The sequence below is a fragment of the Prionailurus viverrinus genome, chromosome B2 (genome assembly GCF_022837055.1).
Source record: "Prionailurus viverrinus isolate Anna chromosome B2, UM_Priviv_1.0, whole genome shotgun sequence".
NCBI lineage: Eukaryota > Metazoa > Chordata > Mammalia > Carnivora > Felidae > Prionailurus > Prionailurus viverrinus.
In genome coordinates, this window is record NC_062565.1 from 1,887,835 (window position 1) to 1,904,182 (window position 16,348).

At 42.6% G+C, this 16,348-nt stretch overlaps 1 protein-coding gene and 1 pseudogene across 3 annotated transcripts in view; both read right to left on the reverse strand.

Moving 5' to 3' along the window:
- Positions 1 to 601: 601 nt before the first annotated feature.
- On the reverse strand, positions 602 to 4,557 carry LOC125165707 (zinc finger protein with KRAB and SCAN domains 8-like; annotated as a pseudogene).
- A 572-nt stretch (positions 4,558 to 5,129) lies between these two features.
- The window catches only part of LOC125165706 (zinc finger protein with KRAB and SCAN domains 8-like), a 30,912-nt gene continuing 19,693 nt past the window's right edge, over positions 5,130 to 16,348 (reverse strand). The window contains exon 5 of one of the 3 annotated variants that reach the window (XM_047858909.1): positions 5,130 to 5,602. The gene's annotated coding sequence lies outside the window, so the exon portion shown is untranslated. Of the gene's footprint in view, positions 5,603 to 16,173; positions 16,185 to 16,348 lie in introns of those variants that run through there. The other 2 variants (XM_047858907.1, XM_047858906.1) reach the window with 2 other exon arrangements.

Here is a 16,348-nt window from a genome sequence, read left to right on the forward strand (position 1 = left end):
CAGATGATTACAGTAGACAGTGACCTCAGCTTGAAACATCTACTGTTTTTAGCATAAGAAAGTCAGAAGGGGGAGGTCCACCTGGCTTGCTCAGTTGGTTAAGCCTCTGACTCTGGTTTCAACTCAGGTCATGATCTCACGGTTGGTTAGTTCGAGCCCCACATTAGTCTCTGTGCTGACAGCCCGGAGCCTGCTTGGGATTCTCTCTGTCTCTCGGCTCCTCCCCCACTCTCTCTTTCACTCAAAATAAACTTAAAAAAAAAAAAAGTCAGGAGGATGCAGGAGAAGGATTAGAGGCTCTGGCACCTGATGTCCCTTCAGTCCCACTACAATATGTGAGCACATCCACCTGGAGTGCTGGATGGCCAAAGGTAATTCTGGGACTTTTCCTCCAGAGATAAACTGGAAGAGAAATGTGTATCACTGAGATTTAAAAAGGCGGGGGCGCCTGGGTGGCTCAGTCGGTTGGGCGGCCGACTTCGGCTCAGGTCATGATCTCGTGGTCCATGAGTTCGAGCCCCGAGTCGGGCTCTGTGCTGACAGCTCAGAGCCTGGAGCCTGTTTCAGATTCTGTGTCTCCCTCTCTCTGACCCTCCCCCATTCACGTTCTGTCTCTCTCTCAAAAATAAACGGTAAAAAAAAAAATTTTTAAATAAAAAAAATAAATAAAAAGGAAAAAAGAGGACGTATGAATGAAGTGCGGAGTTGAGGATGCAAATATACATTGTAACTCCTTCCTAAAAACTCCCTTTCCCCTAAGCTGACAAAGTGCACGGCAAGGCATAAAATTTCATGAGCTGCTTTGATGTGTTTGAGCCTCACAGGGACCCTTAGGCCTAAGTGGGCTCTCCTGCTCTGGCCGGATCTGCCTCCCACCCAGCAGGGAATGCTCCCCACCCGGCTGGTTCGACATTAGACTAGCTGCCCTCCACCTCAGCCTCAACCTACCAGGTTTCACCTCCTCACCTGTGCACGTTATTCAAACACGCCAGTCACATCCTCCCAAGAAATCGGGGCCACCTCGTCCTCTTATTACTGCAAAGCCTGCATCCCAAAGTCCCAGTTTGTTCCTCGTGCTCCCCTGTGGCCCTGGATGTCATGCTGAGAGTGTACCTCCGTCCGGCACCAGGTGTCACCTGTTTGTCCATCACCTGTTTGTCCATACATGAGGGCAGGTGGCCCCCCACCCCTGGCACCAACAGGGTGAAGGGGAGATGAACAAAAGGGCAAATTACCTCACTGAGCAGTCATTTGAAAACCTCTCCCTAGTTCACCCCTCATTTATGTAACTTTAAAAACAGCCTCACATCCCCATGCAGCCTGCTAAGTTCTCTGCAGGGAACACACATGACATCTTTGTGGTCCTCTGCTCACAACACGCGAGTCTCTGGGTCGTCGGGATAGGGTATGTGATGACAGTGAGTTCAGGAAGCAGAAGGACAGACGGACCACAAGGCAGGAGACTGGAGGAGCAGGAGGCAGGGCAGCATTCCCTGCAGAGTCAGGCAGGATGCGAGCAGTCTGTTCCCCTGATGCCGCCAGATCTTTCAACCGGATGTGTGACATCAGACTGTCTCACGGCCTAGAATAACAACGGAATGGACGCACCACATCCTGATGTCCCGAACTTACCACACAGCGATAGGGCCTGTAGCTTTCTAGAGTGGCTCAGTAAGGCCTGATGCATGATTAAAGGCTTTCTTACAGTTAGGACACAAACGCAGACTTCTGCCCTCTCTGGATCCCCTGATGATGAACAAGGCTTGACCTCTGAATGAAGGCTCGTCCACACTCCTCACACTGATGGGGCTTCTCCCCATTGTGGATCCTCAGGTGTGGAGTAAGGCTGGTGCCCCCTCAGGAAGCTCTCCCCCATTCCTTACACAGGTAGGGTCTCTCTCCTGTGTGGCTTCTCTGATGCTCCGTGAGTCCCGACCCCTGACTGAAGGCCCTCCCACATCCATGACATCTGAAGGGCTTCTCTGGTGTGGACCCTCAGATGTCCAATAAGGTGTGAGCTTTGCCTAAATGGTTTACCGCACTCTTTACACCCAGAGGGTCTCTTCCCAGTATGGATTCTCCGATGATGAACCAGGCCTGTGTCTTGACCGAAGGCCTTCCCCCATTCATTATACCGATATCGTTTTATTTTATTATGAACTTCCTGGTGTGAAAGAAGGGCTGGTTTATAACTGACAGCATTCCCACACTGGTTACATTGATAGGGTTTTTCCTGAGTATGGATTCTCCAGGGGCGAACCACCCCTGAGCTCTGAGCAAAGGCCTTCCCACACTCCTTACATTTGTGTTGTTTGACTCTTATGGAGTCGACCTTTTGCTGTCCTGATTTGCCCTCACATTGAGGTTTCTCCACATCTTGCATCCTAGAAAACATCCAATGTGCTCCTTTCCGTGGAACTTGGCTTTGGAGCAAATTCACCACTCATAGTCCTGGTTCAGCCTTCTGCTGGAAGAGCAAGTCAATGATTTAAATGTCACATGTCCCATATAAAGGGTTTTGATGAAAGATTAGGATAGATAATCGAGAGCCATCATCCTAATGGTTTTTGACACTCACTGCACCTATGAGTCACAGAGAATGAAGATAAATAAATAAAGGCCCTCAGGGCCCTGGCCCAGATCTAAACTCAAAATGGCGGAATGAAATGAAAATTCCCCAAGAATCTTCCAAAAGTCCCCACCAAACACACCTTCCAGTATTTACCCCTGGTATAGTCGTCCTACACAGGATCTGGGCTGGCCCGTGACCCACTTTATTCAACAGAATGTGGTGCAAGTAACGCTGTGTCAGCTCAGGGACGAAGACTTTACCACCGTGCGTCTGCGTCCTTGAGATCCTGAGCTGCCCTGTAAGAAGGTCAGTCACCCTCTAGAGAGATGGCGGGAGAGCCCATGAGAACCTGAGGCCATCACAGTGTCTCTAGAGGCCTAGTTTTCTGCCTCCTGATAAGGCAGGAGACAAGGGAGCAAGGTATTTTGGGCAGCACAGCCCAGGAGGGCCCTGGATAACACAAACTGGTATCACGTGCAACAGTAGACACCCTCAGAAGTGTGGGAGACAATTCATGGTCGTTCCTTTCAGCCACTACGTTTTGGGGGTGGTTTGGTACACGGAAATAGACAGCTGAAATGCCAATCCATCAGCCAGTTTTTGGTGATGCTCACGGCAACACCATGAACTGGGTAATAGATTTAGGAACTGAAACCTAAAAATTAAGTGAGTGGCCTAGGATCACATGGCAGGTGAGTGGTAAAGTCTGGCCTGGAACACAGTCTTCTACAGGAATCCAAAGCCTGTGCCCTTTGTTTTTATGATGAAGGAATAGATACGCCTGGGAAAAACTTCAACAGTACAAAAGGCATAAAAGTAAAATGTCCAAGTCCTCACTTGTCTTTCTGCATCACCCTGCGTGCTCCCTGCACTGACTCTGCAGGCAACCACCGCAGCCTCGCTGCCCTGTGATGGATCTACCATGGCGATTCAGTGCCTGTCATTTGCGCCTGCACTTACGGGAAGTTTTTCTCCCAGGAATTCCACACAAGTGTCATAGACTTTTATATAAAGACACCCACTGATGCCCTGTGCGTAATAAAAATACTACAAACAGCTTAGATGTATATCAGCAGAAGACTAGTAAATTAATTATATGTATGCAACACAAAACTAAAGACCTATTAAATGAATAAAGTAGTTCTATTGATAAGAGTAGTATTATTTAGGGGCACCTGGGCGGCTTGGCCAGTTGAACGTTGGACTTCGGCTCAGGTCATGATCTCATGGTTTTGTAGTTTGAGCCCCCACATCAGGCTCTCTGCTGTCAGCACAGAGCCTGCTTTGGATCCTCTGTCTCCCTCTCTCTCTGCCCCTACCCTGCCTATGCTCGCTCTTTCAAAAAAGACAAATAGACTTTTTAAAAAGTTGGTGAGCATACTAAAAAAATAAAATAAAATGTACCCAGGATTTGTCTTAATCAAGGAGGCATGGGAAGGACTATCATGAAGAAGTTTCGATCTCCACAGATCCCTAGGAACAGCAGGTGTGGCACCTCGTGCAGGCCACGAAGGAAGGCAGGAGGCAGGAGAGGGGAGAGTGTGGCCTAGAGCTTTACTGGAGTTTTCCAGAGAAGGAATAGGCAAGGTAGGGTAGGTTGCTGAATGAACTCAGGATCGCATAGTTTGAATGATTCTACTGGGATGTTCTGTGGTTATCCACCACCTTGCCCCGGGGGGGATTTACAGCAGGAGAAATAGGGGACTGGTGTGTGAGAGTCTGATAAAGGAGCCTGATAAAGGGGCCGGCTGGGGAGTGGACTCTGGATTATCTGGTTCAAATATGAAAAGGGTACTTACAGGGAGTTCTCCACAGTCTCTAGGAATCAGCTAGCTCTCCCGGGGGCACCAGGATCAAGGTCCTAAATGCCAGAACATCAAGAAAATAGAAAATAAGAAAATACAGTCCATACAGGATAATACCATTTGACCTGGGGGGCCTGGGTGGCTCAGTAGGTTAAATGTCCGACTTTCGCTCAGGTCATGATCTCATGGTCAATGGGTTCGAGCCCCACAGAACTCTGTGCTGACAGCTCAGAGCCTGGAGCCTGCTCTGGATTCTGTGTCTCCCTCTCTCTCTGCCCCACTTCTGCTCACGCTCTCTCTTTCTCCGTCCCTCAAAAATAAATAAACATTAAAATAACAATAACAAAAATAATCCCACTTGACCTAAAAGAGGGACAGGGGCTTGAGAGGCATGGAATGATTTTAGAAATACGTATATATTAGAGAATGTTGGAATGGAACTTTTATTTTCATTATATGTCCTTCTCTACTACAATTTTTGAAATATAAACTATTGTTCTATAATAATAGCCCTTTTAATAATTAATTTAAAAATATAATAGTAGAATCAATCTATTGTAGTAAATGTATGGTAGATTTGGGCATCTATTTTTTTAATGTTCATTTATTTTTGAGAGAGAGCTAGCAGGGGAGGAAAAGAGAGAGTGAGACACAGAATCCTAAGCAGGCTCCAGGATCTGAGCTGTCAGCACAGAACCCGATGTGGGGCTCGAACCCACTAACAGTGAGATGGTGACCTGATCCAAAGTCAAATGCTCAACCGTGAGCCACCCAGGCGCCCGATGGGCATCTATATTTTTAAATAGTTCCTTGGTGATTGGATTCATAGAATTGAAAAGTGCTATCTTAAGCAGAACATAATAAAATAAAATAAAATAAAATAAAATAAAATAAAATAAAATAAAAACAAAAGCAAAACCAAAATTCAACAATTTTGAGTATCTTAATTCAAAATTAAATCAGCTCTGGATATGCTCACTTTGTAAATAACCTTTTGGTGTTAAATTTATTCTACCCCCAGACACCACTTTTCTTGCCAGAAATACAGCTCCCAGGCGGATGCGATCTACTCAGTGCTTCAAAACCTCCACCAGGATTCACATTTTGAGGCTTTGTTCTCTTGCACAGGCCTGTGCTCCCAAGGATCACACTTTGGCTGGACGGTCAGGGCTGATCTGCAAGGCTCACAGGTGCCACGTCCTTGTTTGTAGAGCTTGGCTTCAACCTAAGGACATACAGGTAGAGCTGGGTTTACAAGACCATCACAGATATCGGGCAATAGCTAAAACCTCAAAATTTGATTTAAAAAAATCTGCTACGGGGGCGCGTGGCTGCTCAGTGGAGCCCGCGATCTCGGGTCGAAGTTCAAACTCCTCGCTGGTTGTAGAGATTACTAAAAAATAACATGTTGTAAATTCCTATGGATACAGGAAGCAGAATAAAGAGATCTGTGTCATAATCAATTCACACAAAACACATAAGCAGCAGAGCTTCAAAGAGAAAACAAAAGGACAACGCTTTAGCCCAGCAACAAGGGCCGGAAATCCCCTTGCTTGCACAGGACCCCTCTCTTTGCTGGCAGACCCTTCGTGTCTAATCAAGGAACGGTGGATTAACCTTTCCCCACCTGTTGCGTGCTGTCTCCAAACTCTCCAACACGGTCACCGCCTGCTCCCGGCTCTCCGGGTGCTGTCCCCGCACCCAGGCCTGGAGCTCCGCGGGCAGGATGGTCATGAGCTGCTCCAGCACCAGCAGCCCCAGGATCTGCTCCTTGCTGTGGGTCTCGGGCCGCAGCCACTGGCGGCACAGCTCGGGGAGCCGGCGCAGCGCCTCCCGGGGCCCAGGCGTCTCCTGGTAACGGAAGAGCCTGAAGCGCTGGTGTAAGACCTCCTGATAAAGGTGCACCTCCCCCAGCCATCCAGGCTTCTGCTCCCAGGAAGGGTCCTTCTCTTCCTCCACCTTCACTACACTCAGAGCCTCCTGTTCCTCCTTGGTGTGGACCTCGGGAGTATGTGTCTATTTCTGGGCTCTCTATCCCACTCTGTTCATCTATTTGTGTATTGTTTTTGCCAATATCATGTGTCTTGATTTCTGTAGATTTATAACTGGTCTTGAAGTCAGGGAGTGTCAGTCGTCTGTTGTTTCCTTTAATGCTGAGTTAGCTATTTTGGGTCTGTGGTCTCTCTGTATAGACTTTAGAATCAATTTGTTGGAGGGGCGCCTGGATGGCTTAGTTGGTGAAGTGTCGGACTCTTGATTTCAGCTCAGGTCATGATCTCATGGTCATGGGATGTAGCCCCGCATTGGGCTTTGTGCTGATAGCGTGGAGCCTGCTTGGGATTCTCTCTCTCTCTCTCTCTCTCTCTCTCTCTCTCTCCCTCTCTCTCTGCCCCTGCCCCGCTCATGCTTGCTCTCTCTCTCTCTCAAAAAAAATAAATAAACATTAAAAAAACCAATTTATTGGTATCTACAAAAGAACTAACTGGGATTACATTGTATCTATAATTTAATTGGGAGGAATGACAATCATGACAACAGAGTCTTCTATCCATGTACATGAAATATCTCCTACTGTATTTAGATCTTTGATTTCTTTCATCAGAGTTTTATAGTTTTCCTCATGGAGATCTTGTACACATTTTGTTAGATTTATACCAAATTATGTATTTATCTTTTTGGTGCTAAGGTAAATGTTAATTTCAAAATCCTGGGGCGCCTGGGTGGCGCAGTCGGTTAAGCGTCCGACTTCAGCCAGGTCACGATCTCGAGGTCCGTGAGTTCGAGCCCCGTGTCGGGCTCTGGGCTGATGGCTTGGAGCCTGGAGCCTGTTTCCGATTCTGTGTCTCCCTCTCTCTCTGCCCCTCCCCCGTTCACGCTCTGTCTCTCTCTGTCCCAAAAATAAATAAACGTTGAAAAACAACAACAACAACAACAACAAAAAAACAAAATCCTGTTGTTCATTGCTGTTATATAAGAAAGCAATTGACTTTTCTGTATTAAGCGGAATCCTGCAACCTTGCTATAATCACTTATTAGGTCCAGGAAGGGTTTTTATTTTTATTTTTTATTCTTTAGGATATTCTACAGAGACAATCGTGTTATGGCAAACAGCCAGTTTTATTTCTTCCTTCCCAAACTACATTACTTTCATTTCTTTTTCTCATTTGTTGCGTTACATAAGTCTTCCAGTATGGTGTTAAGTGGGAATGGTGAGAAGGGACGTCTTTATCCTCTTCCTCATCTAAATAGCAAAGCATTTGTTTTTTTTTTTTTTACTATTAAATATGTTAGCTGTAGGTTTTTGTAGATATTCTTTATTAAGTTGAGGAAGTTCCCTCTCTATCCCTAGTTTGCTGAGAGTTTTTATTATAAATGTGTTTGATTTTGTCAGATGCTTTTTCTGCATCTGTTGATATGATTATATGACATTTCTTCTTTAGCCTATTGATGAGATAAATTACATTAACTGATTTTCAAATAGTGAACCAGATTTGCATACCAAGAATAAATTTCACTTGGATATAGTATACAGTTCTTCCTATACATTGTTGGAATCAATTTACTCATATTCTAGTAAAGATTTTTCAATCTATGAAATATATATTGGTCTGCAGTTTTCCCATCTTGTAATAACTTTGTCTGGTTTTGGTATTGGGATAATACTGGCCTCATAAAATGAATTAGGAAGTATTCCTCTATGCTTTCATTATCGTTAAGAGATAGTACAGCATTGGGGTGCCTGGATAGCTCAGTTGGTTAAGCGTCCCACTCTTGATTTCAGCTGAGGTCATGATCTCACAGTTTATGTGTTTGAGCCTGGCATTGGGCTCTGTGCTAACAGTGCAGAGCCTGCTTGGAATTTCTCTCTCCCTCTCTCTGCCCCTCCCCTGCTCGCTCTCTTTCTGAAATAAATAAATGTAAAAAAAAATGATATAGTACAGCAGTCACATAATTTTTATTTAAATATTTGGTAGAACTCACCAGTGAATCTATCTGTACCTGGTACTTTGGGAAGATTAATTATTGTTTTAATTTCTTTAACAGATATAGGCCAACTCAGATTGTCCATTTCTCCTTGTGTGAGTTTTGGTAATTGTGTTTGTGATTTTGTGACTTGTAATAAAAACCATATATTTGGTCTTCCTCTCCATTCAGTGTTGAGAGTGACAAAGAGATCTTTTGTTATGTTAACAGGGTGAATTTTAGGAAGCACCTCAGGGTGGGGGCTTGGTTGTCAGAGGGGCCAACCATGTGATTAGAAGGTTGGAACTGTAAGTAACCCCCCCCCCCCCCCCCAGCAAGGGGTGGCTGGAGATTGAGTTCAATCACCAATGGACAATGATTTAATCAATCATGTCTATGTAATGAAGCTTCCACAAAAACCCAAAAGAAGGGGGTTAGGAGAGCTTCCTGGTTGGTGAACACAGATTTGGGAAGAGTGGTATGCTCAGAGAGGGTATGGGAGTCCTGCACCATTCTTCAATACCTTACCCTGTGCATCTGTTCCTGAGTTCTATCCTTTTATAATTAACCAGTATTCTAGTAAGTAAACTGGTTCCCTGAGTTTTGGAGCCATTTTATCAAATTAATCAAACCAAAGGATGGGGTCATTGGTCCCTCCCATCTATAGTTTGTTGTCTGAAGCTCAGGTAACAACCTAGGACTTGTGATTGGCATCTTAGGTGGGGAGAGGGGGCAGTCTTGCAGGACTGAGCCCTTAACAGAGAAGATCTGATGCCATCTCCAGGTAGATAGTATCAGAATTGAGTTGAATTGCATAACACCCACCTGATATCTGAGAACTGCTTGGTGGTGTGGGAAAAAAAGACCCACACATTGTAATTGAAATCAGAATTGTAGTGTCCTTCAAAAAATTGGTACGATTCATCTAGGTTAAAAAATTGTGGGCATAGAGTTGTTCATGATATTCCTTTTTTTAATATCTATAGAATCCACAGTGATATTAAAATTTGTGTCTTCTTTCTCTCTTTTCCTTAGCTAACTTGGCTAGAAGTTTATCAGTTTTATTGATCTTAAAAAAAATAAAAACAAACAGCTTTTGGTTTCACTGATTTTTTTCTATTGATTTCCTGTTTTCAGCTTCACGGATATCTGCTCCAATTTTTATTTCTTTTTCTTCTGCTCATTTTGGACTTAATTTGCTCTTCTTCTAATTTCCTAAAATGGAAGCTTACATTTTTGATTTTAGACATTTTTTCTATTCTAATATATACGTTCAATGGTATAAATTTTCCTCTAAACAATGTTTCTGCGTCATCCCACAAATTTTGAGAAGTATTCATTTAGTTCAAAACATTTTTATATTTCTCTTGAGACTTATTTGACCCATGTTTTTTTTTAAAAAAAATTTTTTTTTCAACATTTATTTATTTTTGGGACAGAGAGAGACAGAGCATGGACGGGGGAGGGGCAGAGAGAGAGGGAGACACAGAATCGGAAACAGGCTCCAGGCTCTGAGCCATCAGCCTAGAGCCCGACGCGGGGCTCGAACTCACAGGCCACGAGATCGTGACCTGGCTGAAGTCGGACGCTTAACCGACTGCGCCACCCAGGCGCCCCTGACCCATGTTTTATTTAGAAGTATGTTGTTTAACTTCCAAATCTTTTGGGATTTTCCACTTATCTTTCTGTTACTGATTTCTTTGAAATCCATTGTGGTCTGAGAGCGTACTTAGTATGATTTGTATTCTTTTAAGTTTGTTAAGGTGTATTTTATGGCCATCGGAATGTGGCCAATATTGGTGAATGTTCCATGGGTGCTTGAGAGAAATGAGTATTCTGCTGTTGTTGGATAAAGTATTCTACGGATATCAACTACAACCAACTGAATGACACTGTTATTCAATCCGACTATGTCCTTACTTGTTTTGTGCCTACTGGATTTTTCCATTACTGAAAAAGGGATGTTAAGACCTCCAAATCTAAGAGTGGATTCATCTATTTCTCCTTGCATTTGTACCAGTTTTTGCCTTCTGTATTTTGACACTCCATTGCTTGGTGCATATACATAAAATATTGTAATGTCTTCATGGAAAACTGACTCCTTTGTCATTATGTAATGTCCCTCTTTATCCCCAGTAAATTTTCTTGCTCTAAAGCTGGCTTTGTCTAAGATTAATATAGTTACTACAACTTCCTTTTAAATTTTTTTATTTTGTAATTTACATCAAAGTTAGTTAGCATACAGTGCTATAATGATTTCAGGAGTAGATTCCAGTGATTCATCCCCTATGTATCACCCTGTGCTCATCCCGACAGGTGTCCTCCCTAATGCCCCTTGCCCACTTAGCCCATCCCCCCTCCCACAACCCCTCCAGCAACCCTCAGTTTGTTCTCTGTATTTTAGAGTCTCTTACGTTTTTTTTTTTTTTTTTTAATTTTTTTTTCCAATGTTTTTTATTTATTTTTGGGACAGAGAGAGACAGAGCATGAACGGGGGAGGGGCAGAGAGAGAGGGAGACACAGAATTGGAAACAGGCTCCAGGCTCCGAGCCATCAGCCCAGAGCCCCACGCGGGGCTCGAACTCACGGACCGCGAGATCGTGACCTGGCTGAAGTCGGACGCTTAACCAACTGCGCCACCCAGGCGCCCCTAGAGTCTCTTACGTTTTGTCCCCCTCCTTGTTTTTATATTATTTTTGCTTCCCTTCCCTTATGTTCATCTGCTTTGTATCTTAAACTCCTCATATGCATGAAGTCATATGAGATCTGTCTTTCTCTGACTGGCTAATTTCGCTTAGCATAATACCCTTTAGTTCCATTCACACTCTTTCTTTTTCTTTCTTTCTTTCTTTCTTTCTTTCTTTCTTTCTTTCTTTCTTAAGTTTATTTTATTTTGAGAGAGAGAAAGAGAAAGCACAAGCGGGGGAGGGGCAGAGAGAGAATCCCAAGCAGGCTCAGGGTTTCAATCTCACGAATTGAATCATGAGATCATGACCTGAGCCAAATCAAGAGTGGGATGCTTAACTGACTGGGCCACCCAAGCACCTCTACTCTACCTTTTTTGTTTTTGTTTTATTATTTTTGAGAGACAGAGTGTGAGCAGGGGAGGGGCAGAGAGAGAGGGAGACACAGAATCTGAAGCAGGCTCCAGGCTCTGAGCTGTCAGCACAGAACCAGACATGGGGCTCAAACCCACAAACCAGCTGTAAGATCATGACCCGAGCCAAAGTTGGACGCTTAACTGACTGAGCCCCCAGGCAGCCCTCCACCTTTTGTATGATGAGTGTTAGCATGGTGTATCTTTCTTCATCTCTTTAATCTGTGTCTTTACATTTAAAGAGTGGTTCTCGTAGAGAACTTAAAAGTTGGGTCTTGATTTCTTTTTTTAATTAAAAAAATTTTTTTAATGTTTATTTATTTTTGACAGAGAGAGAGAGAGAGAGCATGAGTGGGGGAAGGACAGAGAGAGAGGGAGACTCAGAATCCGAAGCACGCCCCAGGCTGTCAGCACAGAGCCTTACGTGAATCTCGAACTCACGAACCATGAGATCATGACCTAAGCCAAAGTCGGATGCTTAACCGACTGAGCCACCCAGGCACCCCTTTTTCCTGTTTTTAATTCACTTTCTTTTTTTTTAATGATCTAGGAGATTCCCCCCACCTGCCTTTTTTTTTTTTTAATTTAAATTTTATTTAACCAGCCTCTGTCTTTCAATTGGTATATTTAGACCACTGATGTTTAAAGTGATTATTGAAGGGCACCTAGCTGGTTTAGTTGGAGGAACATGTGTCTCTTGATCTCAGAGTCATGAGTTCAAGCCCCACATTGGGTGTAGAGATTACTTAAAAATAAATAAAACTTAAAAAAAATGAAGTGATTATTGGTGCCCTGGGTGGCTCAGTCGGTTAAGCGTCCAACTTCAGTTCAGGTCCTGATCTCACAGTTTGTGAGTTTGAGCCCCGCATTGGGCTCTGTGCTGACAGCTCAGAGCCTAGAGCCTGCTTCCAGTTCTCTGTCTCCCTCTCTCTCTGCCCCTCCCTCACTCACACTCTGTCTCTGTCTCTGAAAAATGAATGTTAAAAAAAGTTTTTTAAATGATTATTGATACAGGTCAGTTAATACCTATAATTTTTGTTACTGTTTTCTATTCATGGCTCTTGTTTTTTTTTTCTTCTTCCACTCTTTCTGCCTTCTGAGGCTTTGAGCATTTTATCTGATTTCATTCCTCTCCCTTAGCATATGAATTATACTTTGCCTTTTGCCTCAAAGTTCTTATTCTTTTCCCTCCTTTTAATTCTTTTCTCCTTGCCTTTCAGTTTGGCAAGTTTCTATCGGTGACATTTCTTCAACCTCTCTGGTTCTTTGGCCTCGTCCAGTCTATTGATGAGTCCTTCAAAGCATTCTTCATTTGTTAGGGTGTTTATTATTATTATTTCCTTTTCATTAATTCTTAAAGTTTCCATCTGTTTACATTACCAGTCTGTTCTTGCATGTTGTTTACTTTTCCCATTAGAGCCTTTAGCATATTAATCATAGTTCTTCTAAATTCCTGGTCTGGTAATTCCAACATCTCTGCTGAATCTAAGTTTAGTTTTGATTACTGCTACCTTACTTTAAATTTTAAATTGTGATGATTATTATTATTTTTTAGTAATCTCTACAACGTTGGGCTCAAACTCATGACCCTGAGATCAAGAGTCACATGCACTATCGACTGAGCCAGTCAGGTGCCCCTGCTTTTTACCTTTTAGTGTGCCTTCTTTTGTTGTTGTATTTTGAAAACCAGACATAATAAATTAGGTAAAAAGAACTGAGGTAAATAGGTCTTTAGATAAATAGTGTGGGATTTTATGTGTTTGTAGGTAGAATTTGGGTATTTATTGTTTGCTATAGCTGTAGGTATCAGAGCTAAAGTTTGGTCTGGTGTCTGTGTTTTTGCCTTACCTTTTGCTTCTGGGTTTCCCTCTGGACTTCTTAAATAGAACTAAGCTGTGCAATTGTTCCAACTGTTTCCCGTGTTATATAGGATCCCTATTAATGTGGCGATAGGGTGAGGGGAGGGCAGCATTCTAGAGTCCTGAGATTAGGTTTCAGTCTTTCAGGGAGTCTGTGGCCGTGGACTGTGATATTCACAAGTGCCTCTCAGTTTTTGTTCCCTTTCCTTCCTTACATGAGACAGGAAGGACAGAACAGGCTGGGGCTTGCTCTTCCCCTGTATGGGAAGGTAAGACCAGGCCTGGGTATTCCCTTCCCCTACATGGAATGAATAGATTTTAATATTTTTTATCGAGATATAATTCACAGGACATAGAATTCATCCTCTTAACGTGTAATATTCAGTGATTTTTAGTATATTTACAAATTTGAGATACCATCATCACTATCTAATTCGAGAACATTTTCATCACCCCAAAATAAATCCACACCATTAGTAGTGTCTAATGATTGTCCAGTCTATTGATGAGTCCTTCAAAGCATTCTTCATTTGTTAGGGTGTTTTTTATTATTATTATTATTTTTAATTTTTTTTAACGTTTATTTATTTTTGAGACAGAGAGAGACAGAGCATGAACGGGGGAGGGGCAGAGAGAGAGGGAGACACGGAACCTGAAACAGGCTCCAGGCTCTGAGCCATCAGCCCAGAGCCGACGCGGGGCTCGAACTCACAGAGGGCGAGATCGTGACCTGGCTGAAGTCGGACGCTCAACCGACCGAGCCACCCAGGCGCCCCGGTGTTTTTTATTATTATTTCCTTTTCATTAATTTTTAAAAAGTTTCCATCTCTGTTTACATTACCAGTCACTTCCCATACCTCTCATCCCTGGCAACCATGAATCTACTTTCTGTCTCTGTGGATTTTCCTATTTGGGACATTTTGTAAAATAGAATCATACACTATGTGGCCTTTTTTTGTCTTCCTTCATTTAGTGTAATGTTTTCAAGGTTCATCCATGTTACAGCATGTATAAATACTTCATTCTTTTTTATGGTTGAATAATGTACCATTATATGATTATAGCACAATTGTTTATTCATTTATTAATCAACAGAAATGGATTGTTTCTACTTTTTGGTTATTATGAATAGTTCTACTGTGAACATTTATGTACAGTTTTTTAAAATTTATTTTTAAAAATTTACATCCAAATTAGTTAGCATATAGTGCAACAATGATTTCAGGAGTACATTACTTAGTGCCCCTTACCCATTTAGCCCATCCCCCCTCCCACAACCCCTCCAGCAACCCTCAGTTTGTTCTCCATATTTATGAGTCTTGTCTGTTTTGTCCCTCTCCCTGTTTTTATATTGTTTCTCTTCCCTTATGGTCATCTGTTTTGTCTCTTAAAGTCCTCATATGAGTGAAGTGATATGATTTTTGTCTTTCTCTGACTAATTTCACTTAGCATAATACCCTCCAGTTCCATCCACGTAGTTGCAAATGGCAAGATTTCATTCTTTTTGAGTGCCGAGTAATACCCCATTGTGTATATATACCACATCTTTTTATCCATTCATCCATCGATGGACATTTGGGCTCTTTCCATACTTTGGCTATTGTTGATACTGGTGCTATAAACATTGGGGTGCATGTGCTCCTTCGAAACAGCACACCTGTATCCCATGGATAAATACCTAGTAGTGCAATGGCTGGGTCGTAGGGTAGTTCTATTTTTAATTTTCTGAGGAACCTCCATACTGTTTTCCAGAGTGGCTGCACCAGCTTGCATTCCCGTATGTACAGTTTTTTTTTTTTTTTTAATGTTTTTATTTATTTTTGACTCAGAGAGAGACAGAGTGTGAGCAGGGGAGGGGCAGAGAGAGAGGGAGACACAGAATCTGAAGCAGGCTCCAGGCTCTGAGCTGTCAGCACATAGCCCGACTCGGGGCTCAAACTCACAGACTGTGAGATCATGACCTGAGCTGAAGTCAGACACTTAACCGACTGAGCCACTCAGGCGCTCCCATATGTAGTTTTTATTTGAACACCTGTTTTCAAAATTTTTTTAAAAATATGTAACTAGGAGAGGAATTGCTGGGTTATATGGTAACTCTATGTTTAACTTTCTGAGGAACTTCTAAACGATTTTCCAAGGTGGCTACACCATTTTATATTTTCACCAGCAATGCAGGAGGGTTCTAATTTCTCTACATCCCTGTGAACACCTGTTCCTATCTTTATTATAGCTACATTACTGGGTGTGAAGTGGTATCTCATGGCTTTGATTTGAATTTTCCTAATGTAGAATGATGTGCATCTTTTCATGGACTTATTGTCCATTTGCATATCTTCTTGGAAGAAATATCTATTCAAAGCCTTTGACCATTTTTAAATTGGGTTGTCAGTCTTTTTGTTGCTGAGTTGTAAGAGTTCTTTATGTATCCTGGGTACTAGACCCTTAATCAGATACATGACTTGCCAATATTTTCTTCTGTTCCATGGGAGGTCTTTTCACTTTGTTGATAGTGTTCTTTGAAGCAAAAAAGGTTTGTAATTTGATGAAGTCCAATTTCTCTATTTTTAATTTTGTTTCTTGAGTTTCTGGTGTTACTGAAGAAATCACTGCCTTAACCCAAGGTCATATTTACACCAGATTTCTTCTAAATGTTTTAAAGTTTTAGCTCTCACCTTTACATCTTTGATCCATTTTAACTTAAATTTTTAAGTTTTAAAAAATTGATTTTTGAGAGGGTTAGGGTGGAGCAGCGACAGGAGAATCCTAAGCGGGTGCAGAGCCCAATGTGGGGCTCAAACTCATGAACCAGGAGATTGTGACCTGAGCCAAAATCGACAGTCAGAGGCTTAACCAACTGAGCCACCCAGGTGTTCCTCCCAGATGTGTTTCTACTATCAGTTGCTTCTCTTGGATTTTGTGTCATTTGTCTTCTCATGTTCCTAATTTTTAAAATTTATTTTTGCAAAATTGCTTACAGAAATAGTTTCAGACCTAAGAGAATATTACATTCATATAGAGACGACCTCCCAGTACCTGTGGGCACTGGCATTAT